The sequence below is a fragment of the Zea mays genome, chromosome 9 (genome assembly GCF_902167145.1).
Source record: "Zea mays cultivar B73 chromosome 9, Zm-B73-REFERENCE-NAM-5.0, whole genome shotgun sequence".
NCBI lineage: Eukaryota > Viridiplantae > Streptophyta > Magnoliopsida > Poales > Poaceae > Zea > Zea mays.
Genome location: NC_050104.1, coordinates 6,918,457 through 6,944,464, shown reverse-complemented (window position 1 = coordinate 6,944,464; position 26,008 = coordinate 6,918,457). Strand labels below are relative to the sequence as shown.

The window sequence follows — 26,008 nt, the reverse complement described above, 5'->3', positions numbered from 1 at the left end:
ATCTTGCTAGCATATGCCGCTCACCATTCTTTCAGGTTGTACCAAATGGATGTGAAGAGCGCTTTCCTCAACGGGCCAATCAAGGAGGAGGTGTACGTGGAGCAACCCCCTGGCTTCGAGGATGAACGGTACCCCGACCATGTGTGTAAGCTCTCTAAGGCGCTCTATGGACTTAAGCAAGCCCCAAGAGCATGGTATGAATGCCTTAGAGACTTTCTAATTGCTAATGCTTTCAAGGTTGGGAAAGTCGATCCAACTCTTTTTACAAAGACATGTGATGGTGATTTGTTTGTGTGCCAAATTTATGTCGATGACATAATATTTGGTTCTACTAACCAAAAGTCTTGTGAAGAGTTTAGCAGGGTGATGACGCAGAAATTCGAGATGTCGATGATGGGCGAGTTGAACTACTTCCTTGGGTTCCAAGTGAAGCAACTCAAGGACGGCACCTTCATCTCCCAAACGAAGTACACGCAAGATCTGCTAAAGCGGTTTGGGATGAAGGACGCCAAGCCCGCAAAGACTCCGATGGGGACCGACGGACACACCGACCTCAACAAAGGAGGTAAGTCCGTTGATCAAAAAGCATACCGGTCAATGATAGGTTCTTTGCTTTACTTATGTGCTAGTAGACCGGATATTATGCTTAGCGTATGCATGTGTGCTAGATTTCAATCCGATCCTAAGGAGTGTCACTTAGTGGCGGTAAAGCGAATTCTTAGATATTTGGTTGCTACGCCTTGCTTCGGGCTCTGGTATCCAAAGGGGTCTACCTTTGACTTAGTTGGATACTCAGACTCCGACTATGCTGGATGTAAGGTCGATAGGAAGAGTACATCGGGGACGTGCCAATTCTTAGGAAGGTCCCTGGTGTCATGGAATTCTAAGAAACAAACATCCGTTGCCCTATCCACCGCTGAGGCCGAGTATGTTGCCGCAGGACAGTGTTGCGCGCAACTACTTTGGATGAGGCAAACCCTCCGGGACTTTGGCTACAATCTGAGCAAAGTCCCACTCCTATGTGACAATGAGAGTGTGCTATCCGCATGGCGGAGAATCCTGTTGAGCACAGCCGCACCAAGCACATAGACATCCGGCATCACTTTTTGAGAGACCACCAGCAAAAGGGAGATATCGAAGTGTTTCATGTTAGCACCGAGAACCAGCTAGCCGATATCTTCACTAAGCCTCTAGATGAGAAGACCTTTTGCAGGTTGCGTAGTGAGCTAAATGTCATAGATTCGCGGAACCTGGATTGAATTGTAGCATACATGTACTTATGCTTTTGATCATGTTCCTTTTTGCATTTTGTTGCTTATTATGGTGCTCAAGTTGTACAAACACTCCCTGGACCTCACAAGTCCGTTGCAAAGTGTTGCACATGTTTAGGGGGAGATGTGTTACAACTTGACCCTTTGAGACTAACCATGTGCTTGAGTTTGATAATTTAGTCTCGGAGGAGGATTGAAAGGGAAAAGGTGGACTTGGACCATGAAAGACTTCCACTGCACTCCGATGAGAGGGTAACTAATTCCAAGTTCATCTCATGAAATCTTATTGCCATTTGCTCTTAATTGAAGACTTTGGTGAGGCAATGGGGTTAAAAAGGGCCAAGATTGATCCCGTTTTGGTGCTTGATGCCAAAGGGGGAGAAAATAAAGGCCAAAGCAATAAATGGATCAGCTACCACTTGAGAAATTTTGAAAATAGCAGAATAGAGTTTTTGTTTTGTCAAAAGCTTTTATTGTCTCTTATTGTCTCTATTTTCAAAAGTTGGCTTCTTGTGGGGAGAAGTGTTGATTATGGGAAATAGGGGGAGTTTTTGAAATCTTTGATCAATCTCTTTTGGAATGACTCTCGTTATGCTTCAACATGTGTGTTTGACTTAGAGATAGAGATTTGAGTTTGATTTGCAAAAACAAACCAAGTGGTGGCAAAAGATGATCCATATATGCCAAAATTGAATAAAACTCAAAGTCAGTTTTTATTTGAAGTGATTTTGCACTTGTTCTAGTTGCTTTATGTTGTGTTGGCATAAATCACCAAAAAGGGGGAGATTGAAAGGGAAATGTGCCCTTGGGCCATTTCTAAGTATTTTGGTGATTGAGTGTCAACACAAGTGCTTCAATGTGAAAATATGCCCATGGATGAACAAAGTGCAAATCACAAGTTAAGGTATGTTTCTAAGCCTTAGTACATTGGTTTTGTGTACTAATATTCTTGTCTAAGTGTTAGAAACAGGAAGAAGAAGAAAAGAAGTGGAGAGTGGCTGTGTACAGCCAAAGGCTGTTTCGGGCTGGGGCACCGGACTGTCCGGTGTGCACCGGACAGTGTCCGGTGCGCCAGACCAGCGCGGAGCAAACCAGCCGCTCTCGGGTTTTTCTCCGGCGACTTCGGCTAAAATTCACCGGACTGTCCGGTGTGCACCGGACTGTCCGGTGAGCCAACGGTCGGCCGGGCCAACGGTCGGCCGCGCGATCGGCGCGCGACACGTGGCCGAGCCAACGGTCGGAAGGAAGCACCGGACTGTCCGGTGTGCACCGGACATGTCCGGTGCGCCAACTGTGTGCAGATCTGACTCAAACAGCAACGGTCGGATGCGCTGTTTAAGGAAACAAATCAGGCACCGGACAGTGTCCGGTGTGCACCGGACTGTCCGGTGCCCCACGAGACAGAAGGCAAAGATGGCCTTCCAGATTTGTTCCCAACGGCTCCTAGCTGCCTTGGGGCTATAAAAGGGACCCCTTGGCGCATGGAGGAGTACACCAAGCATTCCTTGAGCACTCTTGATCACTCACACATCAATCTCGCGCACTTGTTCGACATTCTAGTGATTTGAGCTCCGTTCTAGTGTGCTAGTCTTTTGAGCTCAAGTCTGGGTCTTGTGTGTGCGTATTCGCTGTGATCTTTGTGTCGTGTGTGAGTTGCTAATCCCTCCCTTGCTCTGTGATTCTCTGTGAACATCTTTTGTAAGGGCGAGAGGCTCCAAGTTGTGGAGATTCCTCGCAAACGGGATTGAGAAAAGAAAAGCAAGAACACCGTGGTATTCAAGTTGATCATTGGATCACTTGAGAGGAGTTGAGTGCAACTCTCGTCCGTTGGGACGCCACAACGTGGAGTAGGCAAGTTTTGTACTTGGCCGAACCACGGGATAACCACTGTGTCATCTCTGTGATTGGATTCTTGTGGTTATTGTGTTTTGACTCCTCTCTAGCCACTTGGCATAAACTGTGCTAACGCTTAATCAAGTTTTGTGGCTATAAGTTTAAGTTTTTACAGGATCACCTATTCACCCCCCCCTCTAGGTGCTCTCACAGATGATGACTGGCTAAAAAGTATTGAGGCCATAAGTGATGAATTGCTTGGACTATACTCGAAGGCCGAAGACACTGCACTATCAGCGGCCTTCGGAGGCCGAAAGAAGAAGAGACTCAACCGAGTATTTGATGCAATTGGGTTTGTCTACCCCGACTACCGTTATCCAACGCGGGGTCAAAAAAGAAAGAATACATCTTCTGCGAAGGAGGTTGCTTCAGCCGCTCCTAGCGAGCCGGCGCCGAAGAGGAAAAGGGTAAAGGTTCTCACACACCGGCCACGTTATATTGAACCGGCCACAGTGTCTGAGTTTGTCGGAGAGACCTCTTCGGCCATCGAAGCTAAAGAACCAACCCCTCTGCCGAATATTGAAGGGCTGGCCGAAGTGCCGGCGACGGATAAAATAGAAGAACCGAGGGCTGAAGAAACAAAGACATCAGAAATTCTAAGTCCTTCAGCAAAAATTGAGGTGCCAATGCCAATGACGACCCCAAAGAGAAAAAGAATGGTTATTGTACTGGATGTATTGGAGACAATAAAGTCTTCAAGCACTACTCCGAAGAAATTTGGCGAGACTTCCGAAGTGCAAATCGAAGCATTTGATGCCGAAGCTTCAAAGCATCAATCTGAGACTGAAGCTGGGCCTTCAGAGCCCACCAAGGTGAAATCCTTGGAAGCCGAAGAAACAGAAATAGCAGAAGAAATTTCGGCTGAAAAAACTGGCACTACCGCCCCCGAAGCATCTTCCGAAGCCTTCGATTATATTTTACGTCATGCTTTGGGGAAAAAGTTGACTGAAAAAGAAAAGCAAGAGGCCCAATTTTACGCCCAAAAACTGAAATATCCAAAGGGGGCATTGATATTCAACGGCAGTGGAGAAGAAGACTTTTTGTATTGTCTCCCTGACAGCAAGGAGATTTCTGTCTGTTGGGAGATGAGCAAGAGCTTCGGATTCCCAACACTAGAAAACGGGCTCTCGGTGCTATCAAAAGACGAGCTAGCCGACAGCTTGGCGTACAATAGCTTAAAGGTGCAAAAATGAGGTTTTTGTATTATTTGTTGAAATCAAAATTTTTCATTTGTTTAAACTTACTGAAACCAAACTTTTTGCAGGGTCTCATACTTAGCAATGCCCTCAGGGCTCAAAAAGATGCTGAAGACGAAGGGTGCGTTATGGCCCTGAGCAACCTTCGTTCCGAAGTAATTGAACTAAGGAACGAAGGTCTCGAAAAAGATAAAATATTATATTCATTGATAAATAGAATAAAAGAAGACGAAGCTACTTTTAAAGCTCAAGCTGAGGCTCAGAAGCGTGAAATTGAAGATCTTCGAAAACAACTAGCCAGAGCTAAAGAGGAGCGCACACTTGAGGAAACAAAACGAGAAATCAGTGAACAATGGGCAAATCATTTGGAGAAAAATGTTGAAGAGCTTCGTGCATCTAAGAAAAGATGCTATGAAAAATCTATGGAATGTGTTAAGACAATAAAAACCAGCTTCGCCAGCGTTGGCGCATTCTCAAGTGACGAGAACTTCGTAAGGGGTGACCCCGAAGGCCCAATTGGATGGATCAGCCACGAAGCTGAAGCTTTTGAAGAAATTTTAAGCAGTCGAGGAGACATATGCGCCTTTTCGGGTGCCAGGGGGATTGCTACCATTTTGGAGAGGAAAGGCTGTGACCACGTGAAATTCTTGGCACAATCCGAAGCCGCCTTATCCTCCGAAGATATAAAAGACCCCTCGGCCGAAGCGAGCCTGGTCGGTGGAAAAATTTTCACCGACACCTGGGACAATGGTGGCCGGGAAATGGCCCAAGAAATTATACGAAAAAGCGAAAAAGGCATTCATGATGCTAGAAAAGTAGCAGAGGCCGCTAAGAAAAGTGCAGAGCCCGAAGTGCAAATAGGTATTGACTAGTGGTTTTTGACTATGTTGTAATTTTTTGATTTCGAACTTGTTCACGGTTTGTAATAGTAATATAGCCGTATCTTCTCCCACAGAACCTACCGAGCCATCTGCGGACCCCCACGCGAAGGGGGACGACGAAATTAAGAAAATGGTCGAAGCCATCATGGATAAAATTGTTGATCAGCTACTAAACGAAGCTGCAGAAATAGTTCTAAGGGAAGATTAGTTGTTATCGTAAAAAGATTTAGAATGTAACATTTGTTGAGAAACATGTGTAATATTTTGTAACTTTGAATGTAATATATTAGCTGTTTACAGTTCTATTCTTTACGATGCATGAAACTTCATATACATACCGTTTTTGAGCCTTCGGCGAAAAAACACCTTCCCTTCTTTTCATGCTTCGTAAATAATATCCGCGTTCTCATAAAATCAGTAACCAATCCTCGTAAAATCAATAATCAATAGATCTTTTCATTTCAGAATTTGACGAAGGTATAATTCCTCGATAGTTATTTTTGTGCCCTGTCACTGTTTCTTCGACACAATCTTCGAATATCAATACTGAGACCCCCTTCTTGCGTTGTTGATGCAATATGATGTATGATGTTATGCTGTGAAAATGATGTAATGATGTGATGTTGTGCAAAATGATATTTGCCGAAGATCGACGTTTTTTTACTGCAAGCCTCCCTTAGGAGCTTCTTCGCCTTTTACTTTAGCGGAATCAGCGTTTATTTTTCGCTGTAAGCCTCCCTTAGGAGCTTCTTCGCCTTTTACTTTCAGCGGAATCAGCGTTTATTTTTCGCTGTAAGCTCTGCATTCCATTCGGAACGACTTTTGAGCAGAAAACTTACACTGCGTGTCACACCCGGTTCTAGGGGGTAGGACCGAGCGCATACCATATGTGTGCCAGGATCCATTTCCACACATATGTTGACGTCACAAGTGTAATATATCAAAAGACAATGCAATAAAGGCGTAAAGAGAGTATAATACTTTATTACATCATCTAAAACATTGTATCTTTAACAAGTATCACATCAAAGTAAAGCGGAAATAAACAACTGGGCAATCTCCCACAGGAAGATGACCGGCGCATCGTTAGACTTAGAATTCATCGTCGTCGATAAAATCTCCATCAAAGTCTCCAGCATCACCCTCTGATCAAAATATTAGCAAGGGTGAGCTCACTTATGGTCGGGGCTCAGCAAATGGGGGAAAAACTAATGCAGGTATAACAAGGTGAGGCTAAGGTTGAGCAGTAAGCATTTTAGTTGGTCAACATTTTATTAACAACACTTGTCTTACTAATAAGTGTGAATCCCAAATATCCCATGTAAACAAAGGAATATGAATATATCAAAAACACTTAAGTGAAACCACTTAAGCAAATTATTGGCAGATCATCGGATCTCAATTTAATTTCATCTTCAAGTTCAATTATCATGTGAGGAGTCCAGGTCGCTCATAACCGGGAGCACGGCTGATATATCAGTTTTACACTCTGCAGAGGTGGTACAACTTTACCCACAAGCCATGTATCCCATCTAGCCCGGGTTGATCGGACCCTTAAACACTACCGAGGTGAATGGCTAGGGATCCATTATGAGGTTTTCACAAAATACGCTTAATACGAAGCAACCCGCTAAGGTTTCTAAAGACGATGGTGGTGGCCCCCTGGGTGAGGTACCTTAGCCAAGAATACGACCCCATGTTAACGTGGGCTGCCAGCACCTACCGCTCCCCCTCTTACCCATATTTCAGGTAAGGTTGCTAGGCACTAAGCATACAGAGCTAATTACCAAAGCCAGAGCCATGATAGCACTCGTGGTTGCACTGTTATCCTGGGTGGTCACTCCATGTTCCAATTAATTTGAAATAATATTATCTTAACCATCGGGTTAATGTCATAATTGCCAATTAAATTTTTGGAACATTAAAACCAATTAATGAGTGACATTAAAAATCATTAAGTTGAGCGATAGCATAAATTTTGCACAGCTTAATAATTTTCCCAGGTTAAACAAGGAATACAGGTAGTAAATCTAAGAAATCCTTAATTAGGTAAACCCATCAAATTATGCAATATATCAAAAAGTAAACATTATTATATGCAATGAGTAGGTACAAACAGAATATGCAGAGGGAGAATCCACTTGCCTTGCTCAAAAGCGTCTTGCGGGTCGTCCTCGAACGTATTCGAATCGCCTACCGCACAATCGGCTTCTAATAGAGTCGCATAGCGCACATACAAAAATAAAACATAAACCAATAAATAAACATGCACCATTTCATAAATATACACCAATACGTCATTAAGCACACATTAACATATCGCACTAATCATATCTTAATTACGTACTAATCGCGTAAATACTTATTAATTCAATTATAGCTATTAATGTGAATCCTAATGGTGAATTTATGAGTGGTGTAACAAATATAGTTTAAATATATTTTAACATCATTAATAAAACTAAATAATATTTATTGTCTTTTATACTAATAAATAAATTAATACCTTTTATCTCTCTTTATTTCTAACTCAATTATTGAACATAGCAAAAATGAATATAATATTCTAAAAATCCTTATAAACTACTAATTGAACATTTTCTAACACAAGCGAGGTTATTTGATATAAACTAGTACTCTAACAATTTTAAGTTCTAAATCTGCGAACATGTTTATTTTACTAGCAAAAAACCTATTTTTTCCATCTACTAATGATATTTTCTCCCTTCTTTCTAAAAAGAAAATGTTAACAAAATAATTAACTAAATCATTTAGAAATCCTATATTATTCATATGACATCTATATCATTTTCCAAATCCATTTAAAATGCACCCATAATTCTCCAAATAGTTTCTAAAATTTATCGTGACCAAATTTGACTATAAATTCTTATCTAGTATTTTTATCACCAACGTGTGACTATTAAATCTACGTCATATTTCTCTAAACCAAAATCAACGCGTCGATTAACATGAAATAACACGGTGCACTACTAATCGCATATCTCTAACAAATTCCATAACGCACACATATACATAAATCGGAATCACATGTGTTCATATTACAACAAACACAATATACAACTCATGAATCGAATCAAAAAGCACTTTATAAAATACATAAAATAAATTTGGGTCGTCATCAACCTCGGGTTCGTGCGTGTGACGGGGATGGATTGACGGGTTTCGGTCGGGTGAAAAAAAGCAGGGGCTCGACTACGGACGGCGAATACGTGGCTCCGGTGAACTCCGGCGACGAACGACACACTCCGGCGAACTCCACGGGCTCCGGCGACGAACGACGAGCGGCAACGAACGGCAACGGCACTAGCGATGAGCGAGGAGTGCTAGAGAGAGAGACAAACTCGAGTAGGGAAGAATGGGGAGGCTCTGCTGCCTTTTATAGAGGGAGGGAAGGAGAATGGTTTGCCAGAGAGAGTAACGCGGTCTTCAATGGCCATCACTACGTTAGTTTTTTCTCGGCATCAATGGTGTGAGGAATGGGGAGGAGAAATGGAAGAAATTGATCTCCATTAACACAAGAAACGGACGGCGGTTTCAGCAACGGGCAGCGCTACTCGCGGCATCGGGCGCGGCTGGCGGCTGCAGGCGTCGCACGCGATGCAGGGCGGGCTTGCGCGGTGCCGCGACTCGGCGGCCGGGCTGCTCGCGCGCGGGTGGCGGCTGGGGCTCGATCCTGTGCGCGCGCGTGTGAGAGAAAGAGCAGAGAGATGAGGGAAATGAGAGGAGAGAGAGAGAGAATAGAGGGAGAGAGGAGTGTTGGGAGGCGGCGGCGGGACACAGGCGGCGGCGGCTGGGAAAAATCCTAGGGGCGCGCGCGCAGTGCATAGGGTTAGGGTTTGGGGCATGGGCCCCAAGTGGGCCGGCTGGGTGTAGGTTTAGTTTTTTTTCTTTCTTTTTTTTAAATTCCGAAATACCTTTCTATATAGCTCAAAAATTCATAAAACTTCACCAAAATTATTTATAAATAACATTTTATTTTTAGATTAATAATTACTATATTTCTTAATTATTGTTTAATTACTAGGATTTCTTTTTAAAAGGAAATTAATAACAATCATCCGATAATCAATCAAGCACATAGAAAGAAAATGATCAAAATGCAAATAAATAATTAAACACTAAAAAAATTATTACCCTAATTAATATAATAACTAAATTCATTATTTTTATTTGATGGCTTTTGTGGTGTTACAAACCTACCCCTCTTAAAAAGAATCTCGTCCTCGAGATTAAGAAACTTCCGAGAATAAGTGGGGGAATTCTGCTCTGAGTTTATCTTCTCTTTCCCAAGTGGCTTCATCTTCCGAATGATGACTCCACTGAACTTTGCACATGTTAATGACTTTACTCCGTGTAATTTTGCGAGATGTTTCTAGAATTCTGACCGGGTACTCCGAATAAGTCAAATCCTCATTAACATTCAATTCCTCCATAGGTAACTGTTCTTCCGGTACTCTTAAGCACTTCTTAAGTTGTGATATGTGAAATACGTCACGCACATCCGATAAACTATCGGGTAGCTCTAACTGGTAGGCTACTTCACCTTTTCTTTCCAAAACCTTGAATGGGCCAATATAGCGAGGTGATAATTTCCCCTTAACCTTAAACCTTTTCATTCCTCTCATCGGTGAAACTTTAAGGTAGACAAAGTCTCCTATTTCAAACATCAATTCTCTTCTTCTTTTATCAGCATAGCTTTTCTGTCTTGACTGTGTTGTCTTCAAATTTTCTCTGATAATTTGCACTTGCTTTTCCGCCTCTTGGAGAATTTCTGGACCAAATACTTGACTTTCTCCAGTCTGATTCCAATAAAGCGGTGTTCTACACTTTCGTCCGTAGAGTGCTTCAAACAGTGCCATTTTTAGACTTGCCTGATAACTGTTGTTATACGAAAATTCTGCATAAGGCAAACTTTTATCCTAGCTTCTACCATGCTTTAGAGCGCAAGCTCTTAGCATATCTTCTAACACTTGGTTTGTTCTTTCCGTTTGCCCATCCGTCTGCGGATGATAAGCTGAACTAAAATTTAGCTTGGTATCCATGGACTCATGAAGTCTTTTCCAAAAGCGCGAGGTAAATTGGGTTCCTCGATCTGATACGATCTTCTTTGGTACTCCATGCAGACAAACAATCCTCGACATGTACAACTCTGCTAACTGGGCTCCTGAGTAAGTTGTCTTCACAGGTATAAAGTGTGCTACTTTAGTTAACCTGTCTACTATGACCCATATTGAATCATAGCCATCTCGAGTACGGGGTAGTCCAACTATGAAATCCATACTGATTTCTTCCCATTTCCATTTCGGTACCTTGAGAGGTTGTAGCAATCCTGCTGGTCTTTGGTGTTCGGCTTTAACTCGCTGACACACGTCACATAATGCAACATGAGTAGCAACATCTCTTTTCAAACCGTACCACCAATACTTTTCCTTAAGATCCTGGTACATCTTTGTACTTCCAGGGTGAATAGAGTAAGCTGAATCATGAGCTTCTCTCAAAATAAGTTGGCGCAAGTGCTCGATTTCTGGTACACAGATTCTCTTCTTAAACCATAATGTGCCTTATTCATCTTCCGTGAAATCTGGGGCTTTACCCAAACCAATCAAAGTTTTAATTTCCTTAATCTTCTCATCAGACTCTTGTCCTTTACGAATATCTTCTTCCAAAGTAGATTCGACTTCCATCACCGTTGCCTCTACATTATTGAGCAATCCAAGGTTGAGTCGTTCCATTTCCCAGCACAATTCTTGTGACATCAAATGAGTAGTGATGTTGTTCACTTGACCCTTACGGCTCAAAGCATCAGCTACTACATTTGCTTTTCCGGGGTGATATTGTATCTCCAAATCATAATCTTTAATCAACTCAAGCCATCTTCTCTGTCTGAGGTTGAGTTCCTTCTGAGTGAATATATATTTCAGGCTTTTGTGATCCGTGAAGATTTTGCACTTGTTTCCAATCATATAGTGCCTCCAAATCTTCAAGGCATGCACTACGGCAGCTAGTTCCAAATCATGCGTAGGATAATTCTTCTCATGTTTCCTCAACTGTCTTGAAGTATAAGCTATTACTTTTCCTTCTTGCATTAGCACACATCCAAGTCCAAGGTGTGATGCATCGCAATACACATCAAATCCCTTGTGGATGTCTGGCATTACCAGTATTGGTGCAGTGGTTAACCTTTTCTTGAGTTCTTCAAAACAATTCTGACAAGCTTCATCCCATTTGAACTCTTTACCTTTCTTCAATAGAGAAGTAAGTGGTTTCACTAACTTGGAAAAACCTTCAATAAATCTTCTATAGTATCCTGCCAATCCAAGAAAACTTCTGATCTTGGACGCATCCTTTGGTTGCTTCCAATCTAGTATCTCACTTATCTTTCCTGGGTCCACTTTAATTCCACCATCGGTAACGATATGCCCTAAGAAAGCAACTTCCTTCAACCAAAAATCACACTTCGAGAATTTTGCGTACAGTTGGTTGTCACGAAGCTTTTGTAGGACTAGCCTTAGATGATCTTCATGTGTTTCTTCATTCGGAGAGTATATCAGTATGTCGTCAATGAATACGACCACAAACTGATCTAGTTATTCATCAAGTTCATAAAGTATGCTGGTGCATTAGTCAGTCCAAACGACATGACCAAAAACTCATATAATCCATATCTCGTCGTGAAGGTTGTCTTGGGAACATCTTCTGCTCGAATCTTTAACTGATGATATCCTGATCTCAGATCTATCTTCGAGAATATCTTAGCTCCTTTCATCTGATCAAATAAATCTTCAATCCGAGGTAGTGGATATTTATTCTTGATGGTTACTTCATTTAAACTTCTATAATCAACGCACATTCTCCTCGAACCATCCTTCTTGTTCACAAATAGCACTGGGGCTCCCCAAGGGGATGAACTTGGGCGAATGAAACCTTTTTCTAGTAATTCTTCTATTTGTTTCTTCAGTTCTACTAAATCTTTGACATCCATTCTATATGGTCTTTTCGAGATCGGTGCGGTTCCAGGTAATAATTCAATAGAAAACTCTATATCATGGTCAGGTGGCATACCTGGTAATTCCTCTGGAAATACGTCTGGGTACTCGCACACTATCTTGATATTTTCCAAGGACTTTTCTTCTAAGTGATTGATCACTGTTTTCCCTTTTTCATCTGTTGACTTGTCTATGTTAACTTGGATTCTTTCACCTTGAGGACTTGTCAACATAATTGTTCCTTTGGCACACTGTATCACTCCATCACAACTTTTCAACCAGTTACATCCAAGAATCACATCAATACCGTTGGATCCTAGGACCACTGGGTCGACTGAAAAATCTATTCCTTGAATCTTGATATTAACATGAGGGCATGAGTGTGTGGCCTTCATGTCACCTCCCGGTGAATTAATGTGTAACATCCTCTTAAGGGGGTACTTAGGTATGTTGTGTTTTTCCACAAATGACTCAGTTATAAAAGAATGCGATGCTCCAGAGTCAAATAAAACTGATGCAGGTATGGAGTTAACAAGGAACATACCATACACTATGTCGGCATCCTCAGGCACTGACTCTGCGGTGACGTGATTGACCCTTCCTCTACTCTAGTTCTGCGGTGTCTTGTTCGGAGCAGATCCACGAGCGGGGGTGTTCTGGTCATTCCTCTGATTATTGCCTTTCTGGGGTGTCTGCTGGTTGCGCCTTGGGCAGTTGTTAGCATAGTGGCCTAGCTCACCGCACTTGAAGCATCCATTGGGTTGGACAGGTGCGTTGTTTCTGGCCTGCGTGTTACTGGTGCCACCTTGACGGTTCTGTGAATTTCCACCAGACCTCTGGTTGGTCTGGGAGTTGCTCCTTTGCTGGTTCTGGTTTTGATTATTTCTCTGGCTTTGCTGTCCAGAGCGTTGTACTTGATAATTATTTCCACCCTGATTTCCAGAGCGGAACTGCGAACCTTGAGCATTATTCGGACGAGTGCTCCTGCTTGACTGACCTTGGAACTTCCTTTTATGGTCAGATAATTCCTTCCTTTTGCTCTCAAGGCCAATTGCCTTGTTTAGTAGTGTCTGGAAGTTGGGAAAAGTGTGACTCTGAAGTTGATAGTTCAGAGGTCCAATCAATCCTTCCAGGAAACGCTCTTGGCGCTTCTCATCAGTGTCCACTTCTTCTGGTGCGTAGCGTGAAAGCTGAGTGAAGCGATCACGATACTCACTGACAGACATATTCCCTTGAGTAAGGGAAAGGAACTCCTTCTTCTTCAGCTTCATGATTCCTGAGGGAATGTGATGAGCGTGGAAGTTCGCTTGGAACTCCTGCCAGGTTATTGTATCAGCATTGGGATGTGCCGCTGTGAAGGCATCCCACCAATCGGACGTAGCTCCCTCGAGTCTTCCTGAGGCGTACAAGACCTTCTCCCGGTCGTTGCACTGAGTGATGTCCAGCTTCTTTCCAATGACCTTGAGCCAGTCATCGGCATCCAGAGGATCAACCGCATGAGAAAATGTTGGCGGGTGATGACTCATGAAATCCCGGTGCTTATCTCTGGCCGGGGGTGCATACTGCTGCTGCTGGGGTTGCTGATTCTGTTGGTTCTGTTGTAATTGCTGAACAGCTGCAGTGAGTCCTTGCAGAATCTGCATCTGGGCGGCGATGAACTGCTCCATATTGGGATTTGGTGGTGGTGGTGGTGGTGCTTGTTGGCCACGCTGGTTCCGGTTGTTGTTGTTAGGTCCTTGGCGTGCGTTCACCATCTGATTGGTTAGAAAGTGAACATCTTAGAGAAGAGAAGAGTAGAAAGATTCTAGAGGGGAAATGGCTTAAGTTTTAAAATTTTTATATGTTCTTATGGCCATCATTCCATAAGACCATTGCACTCAAACAAAGATCCAAATCAAACATTTCAATCAATCACCATCACATGGTGGTCATTTATTAATATGAAAACTTAAAAGAGAGTATCATCATCTAACGTGAAGTATAACTTATTACATCATGACTCAAAACTCCTAAAGCAGCCTAGTGACGGATCCGGGCTCTCCATAGCGCAGCCTCTTGCGGGGAGGAGACAACGCCATGGCGGGGTCTTGAGCTTCTGGCGGATCCAGTCCTTGCAGTTGGGCTTCTAGGGCTGCAATCCTGGCGTGGGCATTCTCCAGCTCCAAGTGCACCCTGTAGAGGTCCAGGGTGGCACTGTCCAGGTCGGTGTTGAGACCGGCCACTACACCAGCTAGGGTGTTGAGGCGATCCTCACCAGGTTCACCTGGGATAATGTTGGTCTGGCTTTCTCCACGCAGACGCTGAGGAAGATGCCTAAACCTCGTGTTCTGTAGCTGCTGCCGGTAGGTGTGGCTGAGCGACCACAGGGTCCGACGGGCAGCATCGCTGATCGAGGCAGCGTAGGTGGACAGTGGCGTCATGGACTCATGAGCAGACAGAGTCCTGAATCCCCTGTCACCTGCATCCATCACCCTGACGTGGATGCGAGTGATGTAATAGCAAGCCCGGGGAGGCTCGCTCACTCGCCTCGTCTCGTACAGGGGGCAGACATAGGTGCCTAGCGCGTGCAGCACTTCTTGCAGCAGGTTGGGGAAGTGCCCCGTCTCGAACATTGATGTGTAATGTCCGACAACAGGACCAAACCCCATGAAGTTGTCCTGCTGGGCGTAGTCAGCTTCCTCGTTGACGTGTCCGTCTTCTCCATTGTCTTTGTCGTCGTCATCCTCGTCATCACCGTCTCCGGAGTCGTCGGGGTCGTCGCCTCCAGGTGCAGGTGCTTGGAAGGCTGGTGCAGACGATGCTGACGTCGATGACCCAGCTGCGAAGGCCAGGGACTCGGCCAACGAGGTGGGGGTCGGCAGCTGCTCCTCCGAGCTGATCACGTTCTCCACTTGAACGGGAGAGAGATTCGCCGGAACTTCCTCGACTACCACTGGGTAGACCGGGATCTGCCGGGGCTGAGGGGCGTAGCTGGTGTTGACGCGGGTAGTTTGGAGAGTGCGCACCATCTACAAGAGAAGTGTCAACTCAGTTGAATTTCAAAGAGGTAAGACTGATAAAGGAATTTATAGGAATGAAATTAGCAAGTTTTGAACAACTAGGCTTTCCATTTCTAACTAATCTAACGACCTAGGGTCAGCATAGCTTTGATACCACTTCTGTCACACCCGGTTCTAGGGGGTAGGACCGAGCGCATACCATATGTGTGCCAGGATCCATTTCCACACATATGTTGACGTCACAAGTGCAATATATCAAAAGACAATGCAATAAAGGCGTAAAGAGAGTATAATACTTTATTACATCATCTGAAACATTGTATCTTTAACAAGTATCACATCAAAGTAAAGCGGAAATAAACAACTGGGCAATCTCCCACAGGAAGATGACCAGCGCATCGTTAGACTTAGAATTCATCGTCGTCGATAAAATCTCCATCAAAGTCTCCAGCATCACCCTCTGATCAAAATATTAGCAAGGGTGAGCTCACTTATGGTCGGGGCTCAGCAAGTGGGGGAAAAACTAATGCAGGTATAACAAGGTGAGGCTAAGGTTGAGCAGTAAGCATTTTAGTTGGTCAACATTTTATTAACAACACCTGTCTTACTAATAAGTGTGAATCCCAAATATCCCATGTAAACAAAGGAATATGAATATATCAAAAACACTTAAGTGAAACCACTTAAGCAAATTATTGGCAGATCATTGGATCTCAATTTAATTCCATCTTCAAGTTCAATTATCATGTGAGGAGTCCAGGTCGCTCATAACCGGGAGCACGGCTGATATATCAGTTTTACACTCTGCAGAGGTGGTACAACTTTACCCACAAGCCATGTATCCCATCTAGCCCGGGTTGATCGGACCCTTAAACACTGCCGAGGTGAATGTCTAGGGATCCATTATGAGGTTTTCACAAAATACACTTGATACGAAGCAACCCGCTAAGGTTTCTAAAGACGATGGTGGTGGCCCCCTGGGTGAGGTACCTTAGCCAAGAATACGACCCCATGTTAACGTGGGCTGCCAGCACCTACCGCTCCCCCTCTTGCCCATATTTCAGGTAAGGTTGTTAGGCACTAAGCATACAGAGCTAATTACCAAAGCCAGAGCCATGATAGCACTCGTGGTTGCACTGTTATCCTGGGTGGTCACTCCATGTTCCAATTAATTTAAAATAATATTATCTTAACCATCGGGTTAATGTCATAATTGCCAATTAAATTTTTGGAACATTAAAACCAATTAATGAGTGACATTAAAAATCATTAAGTTGAGCGATAGCATAAATTTTGCACAGCTTAATAATTTTCCTAGGTTAAACAAGGAATACAGGTAGTAAATCTAGGAAATCCTTAATTAGGTAAACCCAACAAATTATGCAATATATCAAAAAGTAAACATTATTATATGCAATGAGTAGGTACAAACAGAATATGCAGAGGGAGAATCCACTTGCCTTGCTCAAAAGCGTCTTGCGGGTCGTCCTCGAACGTATTCGAATTGCCTACCGCACAATCGGCTTCTAATAGAGTCGCATAGCGCACATACAAAAATAAAACATAAACCAATAAATAAACATGCACCATTTCATAAACGTACACCAATACGTCATTAAGCACACATTAACATATCGCACTAATCATATCTTAATTACGTACTAATCGCGTAAATACTTATTAATTCAATTATAGCTATTAATGTGAATCCTAATGGTGAATTTATGAGTGGTGTAACAAATATAGTTTAAATATATTTTAACATCATTAATAAAACTAAATAATATTTATTGTCTTTTAATACTAATAAATAAATTAATACCTTTTATCTCTCTTTATTTCTAACTCAATTATTGAACATAGCAAAAATGAATATAATATTCTAAAAATCTTTATAAACTACTAATTGAACATTTTCTAACACAAGCGAGGTTATTTGACATAAACTAGTACTCTAACAATTTTAAGTTCTAAATCTGCGAACATGTTTATTTGACTAGCAAAAAACCTATTTTTTCCATCTACTAATGATATTTTCTCCCTTCTTTCTAAAAAGAAAATGTTAACAAAATAATTAACTAAATCATTTAGAAATCCTATATTATTCATATGACATCTATACCATTTTCCAAATCCATTTAAAATGCACCCATAATTCTCCAAATAGTTTCTAAAATTTATCGTGACCAAATTTGACTATAAATTCTTATCTAGTATTTTTATCACCAACGTGTGACTATTAAATCTACGTCATATTTCTCTAAACCAAAATCAACGCGTCGATTAACATGAAATAACACGGTGCACTACTAATCGCATATCTCTAACAAATTCCATAACGCACACATATACATAAATCGGAATCACATGTGTTCATATTACAACAAACACAATATACAACTCATGAATCGAATCAAAAAGCACTTTATAAAATACATAAAATAAATTTGGGTCGTCATCAACCTCGGGTTCGTGCGTGTGACGGGGATGGATCGACGGGTTTCGGCCGGGTAAAAGCAGGGGCTCGACTACGGACGGCGAATACGTGGCTCCGGTGAACTCCGGCGACGAACGACACACTCCGGCGAACTCCACGGGCTCCAGCGACGAACGACGAGCGACAACGAACGGCAACGACACTAGCGATGAGCGAGGAGTGCTAGAGAGAGACAAACTCGAGTAGGGAAGAATGGGGAGGCTCTGCTGCCTTTTATAGAGGGAGGGAAGGAGAATGGTTTGCCAAAGAGAGTAACGCGGTCTTCAATGGCCATCACTACGTCAGTTTCTTCTCGGCATCAATGGTGTGAGGAATGGGGAGGAGAAACGGAAGAAATCGATCTCCATTAACACAAGAAACGGACGACGGTTTCAGCAACGGGCAGCGCTGCTCGCGGCATCGGGCGCGGCTGGCGGCTGCAGGCGTCGCACGCGGTGCAGGGCGGGCTTGCGCGGTGCCGCGGCTCGGCGGCCGGGCTGCTCGCGCGCGGGTGGCGGCTGGGGCTCGATCCTGTGCGCGCGCGTGTGAGAGAAAGAGCAGAGAGATGAGGGAGATGAGAGGAGAGAGAGAGAGAGAGAATAGAGGGAGAGAGGAGTGTTGGGAGGCGACGGCGGGACACAGGTGGCGGCGGCTGGGAAAAATCCTAGGGGCGCGCGCGCAGTGCATAGGGTTAGGGTTTGGGGCATGGGCCTCAAGTGGGTCGGCTGGGTGTAGGTTTAGTTTTTTTTCTTTCTTTTATTAAATTCCGAAATACCTTTCTATATAGCTCAAAAATTCATAAAACTTCACCAAAATTATTTATAAATAACATATTTATTTTTAGACTAATAATTACTATATTTCTTAATTATTGTTTAATTACTTGGATTTCTTTTTAAAAGGAAATTAATAACAATCATCCGATAATCAATCAAGCGCATAGAAAGAAAATGATCAAAATGCAAATAAATAATTAAACACTAAAAAAATTATTACCCTAATTAATATAATAACTAAATTCATTATTTTTATTTGATGGCTTTTGTGGTGTTACACTGCGCTCCCTAAGGAACGACTTTTTGCTGCTTCAAAGAAATTACGCTGCGTTCCTTAGAACAAAATTTTTGATAATTCGAAGGTCCTACTTGCCACCATAAATTCTTATGCTTCGGCAACTTAAGCCTATGGAGAAGATATATTTTCATTAAATTAAAAAGCGAAACTGTTACAAGAGATTAAAAACGACAAAAAGCACTTAAGCCTCCCATAATTGTTCCTTATTAAAAAGAAAATAATACTGAATGCGAAAAACTGCTGTCGGGGTAGGATATTTGTCAGTAAATATGCTTCGACTCTGGCCCAGTGCTATTGACTGTGCGAGCTTCGGACTCTTCTCTGAAGTCCCGTTGAAGGTGAGTGTGCTGACTCCCTTCTGGCTGCTGGCCTCGTTGTGTTGGTGGTGGAGGTGGAGGCTGTTGCCAAGATGCTTGAGGTTGGCTTGCCGAAGCAACAGAAGCTGCAGGGTGGTTGCCTACATATTCTGGAATGTAAGGCGAATGGTACGAAGCAGTATGCATGACTTGCTTCGGCTGACTCTGTTGTGCCGCAGCTTCTGCTATCTCCTTTTGCTTCTGGATGGTAACATGGCACATCCTGGTGGTATGGCCCTTGTCCTCACCACAGAATAGACAATAAATTTTCCTTGGCTGATCCCCAAATCTTCCTCCGAAGCCCCTGGCGCCTCTGCCCCTTGGAGCTGGCGGACGGAAAGAGCTTTGCTGCTGCCCCGAAGCTTGCGAGGAGTACTGTGGCCTTTGCTGTTGATTCCCTCTATCATCACTCTGAGTAGAGTTGTGAATTGACCTGACGTGCCTCGGATGGAATCTTCCTCTGAAGCCCCTGGTCATTTCAGAGAACCTGTATGTTTCCTCCCTTCTTTGGCGGAAGTCATTGTCAGCTCGAATATACTCGTCCATCTTCTGGAGCAACTTCTCCAAAGTTTGAGGAGGCTTCCTGGCAAAGTATTGAGCTGAAGGTCCCGATCGAAGCCCCTTAATCATGGCCTCAATGACAATTTCATTGGGCACTGTTGGTGCCTGTGCCCTTAGACACAGGAACCTTCGGACATACGCTTGAAGGTATTTTTCGTGGTCCTGGGTGCACTGGAATAAAGCCTGAGCAGTGACCGGTTTCGTTTGAAAACCTTAGAAGCTGGTTATCAGCATGTCCTTCAGCTTTTGCCATGAGGTGATTGTTCCTGGCCGAAGAGAGGAATACCAGGTTTGTGCAACACTCTTGACAGCCATGACGAAAGATTTTGCCATGACTGCAGTATTGCCACCATACGAAGATATGGTTGCTTCATAACTCATCAAGAATTGCTTCGGGTCTGAATGACCGTTGTACATGGGGAGCTGGGGTGGCTTGTAAGACTAGGGCCAATGTGTAGCCTGCAGTTCTGTTGACAGAGGAGAAGTATCATCAAAAGAAAATTTTCCATGATGGAAATCTTCATACCAGTCGTCCTCGTTGTAGAAGCCCTCCTGATGAATCTCTCTGTGCGGAGGCCTTCGGTTCTGGTCATCTTGAGCAAGATGACGAACTTCTTCAGAGGCTTCGTCTATCTGCCTTTGCAGGTCAGCTAGACGAGCCATCTTTTCCTTCTTCCGTTGGACCTGTTGATGGAGCATCTCCAAGTTTTGGATTTCTTGATCCAAGTCGTCCTCCGGAGGCGTTGGGCTGGTGGCCTTCCTCTTCTGGCTTCGGGCCTCCCTAAGATAAAGGACATCTTGATTGGGGTCCAGCGGCTGCAGAGTGGCAGCCCCTGTTGCTGAAGCTTTCTTCGGCGGCATGACGAAGGTGATGCTTGCCGAAGGTGTTCAAAACTCAAAAAATGGAAGTGAGTTCACCGGAGGTGGGCGCCAATGTTGGTGACTTGTTCTCAGATGCTAAGAATTAAGAACAAGGCAACATAAAAAGTGTTAAATATTAAAGCCCTTCGTCCTTCAAGACATTATGTCCCTTCGGGTATAATGAATTCCGGACGAAGGTTATGAAGGAAAAAACCTTCGTAAGCAATAAGGAAAAATTCATATGCGAAATACGAAGAATAATATAGATATTATCATCAACTTATTTTTATTTGCATTATCATATCCAGAATAGCAAATTATAAATGTACCTTCGGTTTGACGGAAAGTAAAGGTACATGTGTGATGCAAAAAGCGAATGCCAAGTCAGCGTGAACAGTACGGGAGTACTGTTCATCTATTTATAGGCAAGGGACGCAGCCCGTGTAGAATTACATTAATGCCCTTTACATTTATCAATAACTCTATAGTAATTCTTTCGAGGTCTAATTTGCCTTTTCATCTTTAAGTCGGTTCCCCTTCTCTGCTATCATGCCGAAGCTTTTCTGCGCACAGCTTCGTGAGCATCTTATCCTTCGTCATAATCGCCTTTCGTCTCGCTCAGGCTTCGTCCTGACCATACTCTTGTATACTCATAACCCGATTCCGAAGATACCTGTTCACATATTTCACTTGGAAAACATTGTCAAATCATGTTTTTGAGGACCTTCGGAAGCCGAAGGCCCCAACAATGAGTGTATCTCAAATCATGGTAAAACATACTCTACAAACAATAAACCGTCATGGCTATAAAAGATTAGGATTTGCAACAAAAGAGGGAAAAAGGGATGAATTACCATTCAAAGCTCACCAGAAATATCAAAATAAAAGGAACTGTTATCTACCAGCATTACCTTCTCAGCTATATCAGCAAACTTGAGGAGAAACTATTATCTACCATTCAAAGTTGTTGCTGGAATTATTGATTTGTTAGTAGATCACATAGCTCCCAAGATCAAACTCGATCGGCTAATTCCCAACTACTGCTAAGCAGCTGCAAGCCAACACAATGTTTTGTGTACTGACTTTACTTGACACAGGGAAAGCTGCACACACAAGGGAGGGAGGATTTTGAACCTTGCATCTCCTTGGTGACCTTTGCCTGCATGTAATCACTAGTTCACCACTAATGCCACCCTTGCAGTATACATTTTTGCCTAGAATTTTACATCAAATCTTGTACTAATACAATTTGTGCGAAATAGTGCTAGTTTAAGCAACTAAGAAAAAAATGTACCCATGGAGATGATCAAAAATTAACCAAGGTAGTGTATAATCAAAATAAGCATGAAGACCTGATAATTAAAGATCTCAATGGAGGGCTTGAGGCGGAGGCCAGGGCACGACTGCTGGCTCTTTAGCGACGGGCCCTTATCCTCGTCGTACAGATCAGCCATGGCCACCATAGCACAATGCAGCTACCCTGCCAGGCCCTGAGATGCTGTCGATCTCTCACTCCCTCGCCGTTAGGGGTGGTGGCGGGTGAGTGGAGGCGAGAAAGAGGGGGAGGCCTGCAGTCGTCCCCTGGTCGTCGCTCGCCTGTATCAGAACAAAATCGACGTCGCGCCCCGGAATTCAGAAATAGCAGGAAACCCCAACACAATCGAATCAGAATGAAGAAGATGTTGTAACCTGGTCCCGTTGGTGTTCGTCGTCCTTGGATTGGCATGGAGTTACGGGCGCAGCCAGATCTTCATCGTCGTAGTCGACATCGCGCGGGGGGTGCTCGTGCTGGACGACGACGCAGTCACAGTTGTTCGCCCACCAGGTTTGCTCCACCCATGCGTCGTCAAAGTACTTGTTGAACCGGTTCCTGCAAAGGTAGTTCCTGTCGTCGCCGTACTCCACGGCGTTGTCGTTTGGCCGGTAACGCGCATGACACAGTGCAAGATGTTGTAAACCTAGAGGATCATCTTTCTTGGCATATGCAAACAGAAGCTCAAGCATGACATTATTTTGGTAAAAGAGGGAAACAACTATTTAGAGCAGCAACATATTTCAAATATAATGAAGATTAAGAACATAGTTACCTTGCTAGAGAAAAGATTCACTGGACATATGAATAAAATAGATCTGTAAGAGCATGAAGAATTAAAGAGTTCTGGTGTGGCTATGAAAATAATGCAAACATAATCAATTACGCAAACAATAATGACTGGCCATTTCAATCAAGACCAAGAGATCTCTTACCAGCAATGTTATGACCGTGCTGCTCAAATCCAAATTAAGTCACAAAGCTTGTTCCTGAAATCAGTAGGTTAAGAAGCAACTGATGGGATGAAATTTGGAAGGAAATCAACGAAATGAAGAGAAATAAAACAACATATATGAGATTAAGGTAACTAACTAAACTAATATGTCTGCAATTACTACATACACTTTTATGATGTGTTTTATTACTAAAGGTCACAGATACTATTTTGCAACGCATGCTTCCCTTTCCATGGCATAACCAATTCCAGTAAGTCACATTACCCTATCATATGAACTCAGAGTTCACTCATTCTCCAACCCACAACACGAAACGTTCAATCCATTGGTATTCCTCTAATGGAGGCACCATCTACTCGGTGATCACCCCTGAATCTGTGAAATCTCTTGAAGCACCAGTCTCCTGAAACAATTCACAGCACAAAATCATCGTGCACTTGTGCAGCACCCACCAGAGCACCAATTCCCACTGCTCCCTAAAACTGCATGGACTAATCTTGAACCCTCGCACCTCAGCAGACAACATTCCGAGTAAAAACATGGAGCCCATGAGCAAAAGGCACGGCCAGCATACATCATACAAGCAAAGTTTCATTTTTCCAACTGGTTCAGGCATGCCAAAACCAAAATCCATGTTTGCAGGAGATGGGCTTGAAGGCAACAGGTGAGCGATCGAACACAATTAAGCTTGATAATAATGCTGAAATGAACAGTGTCGATACTGCTGGAGTGGAGGACCTGATGGACACTATCGAGGAAGTTAAACCTTGCTGGACCAAACCAAGTCCAAGTAACACCGCATTTTAAAACCTACAAATTCTTCAGATCTGAACCTTTAACCTGAACAATGTGGTTACTGATATTACTAATTACTGCAGAAATTCAGCCATCTAATGGTTTTGTTACATTCTCCTTGACTATGGACCCTGAATATCACATCTCACAGGTGAGCCTGTAACTCTGGACTTTTCTGGCATCATTGATTGTGTAAGCAAAAATCAAGCTATACGCCTGTATATTCTATTTGATTGAATACTTGGAACACCATTTCCCAATTCGTATCTACATATCACAGATGTTGTGGTTGTTGCGAGGTATCTAGGTGCAACATTTGTACTCCCAGACATCAGAGGAAATGAATTAGGAAATAAGCGGTATGCTTCTTTGACAAGAAGACAATTTTCAATTTCCTTAAGATGAACCCTGTTACAGATACATAAATAATGCAAATGTTTGTCCATACAGTATGGGCCTTTACCTCTAGGAATTCAAAATTGTTCTCGTAAATGTCACAATTCTTGCCCATCTCAACTGATGACATAAGTTTTGCTTACAGAAAATTCCAAGACATGTACAATGTGGATAAATTTGTGAGGAGCCTAGATGGTGTTGTCGAAGTAATAGATGAAATACCTGATGAAGTGAGTGCTAAGAAGCCAGCAATTATCAGAGTACCAAACCATGTGACTGAAAGCTTCATCATGGACACCATCTAGCCCATCTTTCAAAAAAAACAAGTACTTAAGACTTGCGGTCATTTTCTCTTCAGTAAGTTTAAGGCCAAAGGAGACGAGTAACAAGAACTTGGATGCAACTGCTTGCCTTGCAATGTTCAGTGGCCTCGAACTGAAGCATGAATATTCTGAAGTCGCCAGAAAAATGTTGGATAGGCTTCAAGAATTAAGCAAGAAATCAGATTGGAAGGTCTTAGCAATCGTGCTGGAAAAGAAGAGTTGCAAGACAACCAGTGGCGCTCGAAGAAAAGGCTGCTATAACCCTGATGAGGTCCTGGATTTCCTGAGGAGTGTTGGATTCTCTGCTAATACTACCATCTACTTGACAGAGACGTGGTGGCACAAAGGCCTGAATGATCTGAAGGAGGAATTTCCAAATACTTATACCAAGGCATGGAACTTACTACACATCTAACGCTGAAAGATAATCTCTTGTTGCTTTGCCTCGGTATAAAAGCTGTCAATAGTATTCTGTCTAATGCTAATTGACACAAAAGGTAGTCTTCTATAAAAGTTGTTAATAGTACTCTATCTTATGCTAATTGACACAAAAGGTGGTCTTTTATAAAAGCTGTCAATAATATTGCATAGAAAAACAAACATAGAGCTCTTAGGATACACCCGTTTGTGCATCACATTTTTTGGACTTCATGTACTCAATCATGCTTTTTAGGTAAATTAAGTAGTGCACTTTGTGTTTCTGCAGGATGACATTATGCCAGCTGAGAACAAAGGTGAATTCCTGAAATCGAGCAATGTAGACCTAGCAAGGGCTTTGGACCTTGAGATCTGCTCGCAGAGTGACATGTTCATCCCTGCTGTTGCTGGCCTGTTCTACGAGCATGTCACAGGTAAGAGGATTGCATCTGGTCGTACCCAGATCATTGTGCCTTCTCAGTCCAGCACCTCGACTCATGCTTCAGATTTAACCTCCACCTACATCTCCAACAAGAACCACCTAGCCTACACATGCTATTGTTAGCATGCTTTTGTACTGCCATTAATAAGATCAGCTGAAGTGAGCCGTAGGGTAGTGCTCTAGGTGCATATACAAGTACCTCTCGTTAGTCGTTAACATGCTGCTGTATACTGGTTGATGTTATGTTACGAGGAATAAATATTAGGTGTTGTTTACTTGTTTGGATATTAAACTTTGGAACAACAGCAAGGAGCAGAATGACTGCTTGTATGCTGTAAAATGAACATGAGGTTAGGCATGTGAAAAGAGTTTGCTTCATGTACCTTGATGCGCTCATCACCTTCTGTCTGCTCACCAATTGATGTAGTAATTTCTCTGGAAGTCTCCATGGAAACAATGTATAGATGTGCGTGAGATTTGTTAATCTGTTGTGTGGACGCCGAATTGTGACTAAAGGGCATTGTAATTTGGAGCCAATTGCGACTCAAGGGTATCGTTTGGTAGAGCTTTTAGGCTGAATCTAAGCTGTCAGAATGTCCTTTTTACAGAGGTGATTTTCTTAAATGTAGTGATTTTCTGAAAATAAATCAGCTGGTTGGAAGCTGGAAAAGGTAAATTATTCTTGACTCGCTCTACACATAATCACTTTTTACTTGAAATTTATCCTAGAGAATTATAAACAATCTTCTCTTCCTTGTAAAAAAACATTACTTGTCACTTTCGTAGAGA

General features: G+C 42.9%; 1 pseudogene; it reads left to right on the top strand.

Moving 5' to 3' along the window:
- Positions 1-23,914: 23,914 nt before the first annotated feature.
- LOC103639696 (protein MANNAN SYNTHESIS-RELATED 1-like) lies at positions 23,915-25,396 on the top strand (annotated as a pseudogene).
- Positions 25,397-26,008: the final 612 nt, after the last annotated feature.